The sequence below is a fragment of the Saccopteryx bilineata genome, chromosome 1, assembly GCF_036850765.1.
Source record: "Saccopteryx bilineata isolate mSacBil1 chromosome 1, mSacBil1_pri_phased_curated, whole genome shotgun sequence".
Lineage (NCBI taxonomy): Eukaryota > Metazoa > Chordata > Mammalia > Chiroptera > Emballonuridae > Saccopteryx > Saccopteryx bilineata.
Window position 1 is genome coordinate 111,600,717 of NC_089490.1, and position 3,979 is coordinate 111,604,695.

General features: G+C 47.8%; 1 pseudogene; it reads right to left on the minus strand.

The window, feature by feature from the left end:
• Positions 1-1,571: 1,571 nt before the first annotated feature.
• Positions 1,572-3,203, minus strand: LOC136319308 (actin nucleation-promoting factor WASL pseudogene; annotated as a pseudogene).
• Between the last annotated feature and the right edge of the window lie 776 nt (positions 3,204-3,979).

The following is a 3,979-nucleotide window of genomic DNA, read 5'->3' on the forward strand; positions in this document are numbered from 1 at the left end:
GAGCCTGAGGGGATACTGAGTCAGAAGTTCTGGTATGTCTCCTTTTACAGGTTTACAGTTTTACTTTTCTGGAATGCTCCTTTTTGGGGCAGGTTGACCAGCTTCCTGGAACTCTTCTCTCTCAGGGGTGATTATCCAGTAAGTAAGGGTGAGGTCAGGCAGCCAGGTGGGACAACAAAAGGGCAGTTGGAATTTCTGGTAAATTCATATATCTTTCAAAGACAAGAATTGACCTCTCTGCAAATTGTCTCTTGCTCTTTTGTATATTTTGTCAGTAATTAAACATTTCCAAATTTTTCTTAACCTTCCGGCTTGGCACCACTGAGAACAAAAACCAAACTGCTCAAGTTTTTATTGGGACTCCAAACTAATGCTGATGGTTCCATGCTCCGTTCTGAAAAATAACCATGACTGTGACACTGATGTATATGCCACCACCAAAGACAATCAGACTGCAAATCGGGAAATTAAAAGTTGGATGGTCACTGCCATCTTCACTCCATCATCTAAAAATGCTTTGAGCCCAACATCTAGAAATCTTTTTGGCTGACTTCCCTCTAGTTTTCAAAACTGAGTTTATTGTTTGCTTCATTTATTAACCTTTGTTTTTCTTTTTGCTTCCATAAAAATTCCTCTTCTTGAAAAAAAAAAAAAAACGTTTCAAAGGTCACAGAGAAGGGTACAGAAATATGTCATGCCAAAATATGCCTATTTGGCATAGGGTTGTTTTGAGATAAAGGCAACTGAGAAAGAGCAGATGCAGGAAAAACTCTTTACCTCCCTCTACCTGCCTAAAAATAGAGTATAAATTTCCCCTTTTGTAAAGGAAATTTACATTTAAAAAGGAAATTTCCATTTGTAAAGGTGTCTTTTACCAGAGAGAAAGCTACACCCAGAGGCAACTCTTATCACCTGAAAGGCTCTTATCTGCATAACAAGATAACCCTTCTTTTCTGTACAGTTCCTCCCCTGGCCATTCCGTAATTTGCTTCTTCCACCCAGAAACTCAAAACCCCTTTTCATTTGTCTAGCCTAAATGGCATATAAGTCTCATTCATCTGCACCTCCTCAAGCTTTGTGTGTGTGTGTGTGTGTGTGTGTGTGAACCCCCTTGGGTATATATGCAACTAAATTCGTTTTTTTCTCTCTTGCTAATCTGTTTCTTATCAGTTTAATTGGAGGGTCCAGCCAGTGAACCTAGGAAGGTAGAGAAAAAAAGCTTTTTTTCTTTTCCTCATAGCGAAAGACTGAAGATGAGTAAGGCCAGGGGATCTAAAGTAATGCCCAAAAGTGCCCGGTGCATAGAGCTTGTAGTAATAAATACATTGAATCAAATGTGTGGATTTTGAGGCCAGTCTTGCAGAACAAAATCCAAATCCCATACCATGTCCTACAATGCCCTACATAATCTTGTCCCTGCCACCTGTCTAACTCCATCTTGCATATGATCTCTCTCGTCACTTAGTAAGTTCCAGGCACATTGTTGCAAACAAATAGGAGTTATGTAATAAATCTGACAAACTTTGTGACCAAAAGTAACCTCACTGTAAGGTCGGTGGATAGAGGTATGGTCACGTGGGAAACCCAGGCCCGGGAACTTTGGCTAGGACCACCCAACTATGGCTAGGACCGCCCACAATGCCGGAAGTGGGGGCAGGTGTCGGTACTGTGGACTCCTGGCCATCAGACACAGATTTCAGCTGAATACCCTGTCGGATCTGGTCTAAAAGTGCATCTCTCCCAGAGCAGGACACCGGTTGACTGTTCTGTTCCACTTTTTTTAGTTGAGCACCTTCTCTAATTTGATCTAAAAGAGCTGCTTTGTTTCCCGCAGGAGGTGGATCTTGATAGTCACCATCAGAAGGGAGGCCAGGGGGAGGCGGTAGCCCAGGTGGCGGTGGAGGTGGTGGCGGTGGAGGTGGAGTCCCTGCCCCTCCCCCTGGCACCGACAGAGGCGGAGGAGGAGGTGGGGAGGCCCCGAAGGTGCGGAGGAGGGAAGGGCTGGAGGTGGAGGAGGGTACATCCTATTTGGTGGCGGCCGAGGGACTCCCACACCTGGCCTGGACGGAGGTGGTGGGGGGGTGCAGCGGTAGGAGCTCTTGAAGGTGGTGGGGGAGGAGCACCCCTTCCTCTGGCGGGAGGGGGCAGGGGGCCTGAGCTATGTGGCGGGGGAGGGGGAGGGGGAGGCCCTCCCCTCGATGGTGGTGGAGGTGGTGGTGCTTGCCTTCATAGTTCATTTTTAACAGCTTCAACACCTCCAGTTTTTTCAATGAAATCATATATAACTTTTGATGTTTCTCTGTCTTTAAGTTGGGCCTCTGAGATTCCACACATGTCAAAGAGATTCTTCAGCTCTGGATCCAAATTATTCAGATCGAAGCCAGTATTCGGATCCCAACCAATATGTCCAATGTGCTGGAAATTGCTTGGTGTTCCAATATCTGCCTTGGTTAATCTCTTCTTTTTAGCTTTTCCTTTTTTCTTTTCTTTGGTATGGGAAATGTTGACTTGTGGACCACAAAATCTATTGGTTGTGATTTCTGGATTTTTTATGTCAACTGTTGCCATAAGTAGATTAGGACCATTTGGATGGTCTCGTCTTTTCTCAGATTTCCTTTGTCGCCGGCCCAACTAGTCTGTAACTGCTTTTCGGAATTTTTTTGTTTCTTCCTCATTAGCAAAATTAAGAGCAACTTGATAAGTATCTCCAGCGAAGGTATGAAAATATCCTCTAGGACTATTATATACAAAGTTATTGTATAGTTCTTGTTCCCACAACAGTTTCCCATCCTTGATATCAAATATTCTTAAAAAATAAGATCTCTGTGGATTGTCCTTAACAAGACAAGCAACTCCACTGCACTTCTTCGACCACATACAATTCCGATCCGCTGCATATAACTGTACCGCTGCTGAAGACATAGTCACACATTTCTTGCCGAGGAAGGTGAAGAGGGACTCCTTCTCCTGAGGGGTGAGCAGCAGGGACCCCACGTTGGTGACCCTCCGCAGCGGCTGCTGCTGCTGCTGGCCAGAACTCATGGTCTCGCCGGCGGGGCTGGGAGTCCAGGGCCATCTCCTCCGACGGCAGGCAAGTGATAGGTGCCCCTCTCGGTGACAAGAGGGGGCCATAGGCTCAGCATCTCGCAGCTCCTCCAGCGCTGGGGGAGGAGGAGGCCACGGCAGGAGGAGCGGCCGGCGGGCCGTGCGAGAAAGGGATGCTCCCCACGATCCCCGCGCGCGCCCGGCTCGCTCTGGCCGGGTGGCCGTTGTCCTCGCGCTAAACTCCCAACTCCTCCTCCAGCCCTCCTTCCGCAGCGGCCGCACAATCCAACATGGTAGTGGCAGGCGAGACCACAGCACGCAGGGCGCAGCCTCACGCCCGTCCTGAGGAACCACCCCGTGGCCGCTGGTACTTTTCCCCACGGAGAAGGAAGGAAGAGGGCCAGAGCCGCAAAGTGTGGAATAATAAACGGCTTTGAGTACAGAGCGCACACCCTGCCCAGCAAGGTTCCCTGGCCCCGAGGAAAGAAAGAGAAATGGAGGCTAGGGAAGTTGCGCGGATTAAACCGCATAGGAGATATTTAAAGGGTCCCTCTAGGGAAGTGGAGCTACTATGACGTGGTAAAATTTCACTGGCTGGCAGACGATCGCTTCTTTCCAAATGGTTCCTGGGAAGCTTCCTTTGGCAGGCTTGATTGTGGGTGGTCCTAGCCAAAGTTGGGTGGTCCTAGCCAAAGTTCCCGGGCCTGGGTTCCCACGTGACCATACCTCTATCCACCACCTTACACTCACGGTGTGATCTGATTGTAAATTCCTAACTGGACAGGTCATGGTGTGTAGGCCTGTAACTTATTTAGTAAAAGGTTTGTCTCGCCTTAAGCAAGCATTGTTTATTGTTCTTATGCATCTAAGTTAACACATCATTGAAATGCCAGAATATTTCTCTGTATGGGACCCCTCAGAGGCATAACCAGCC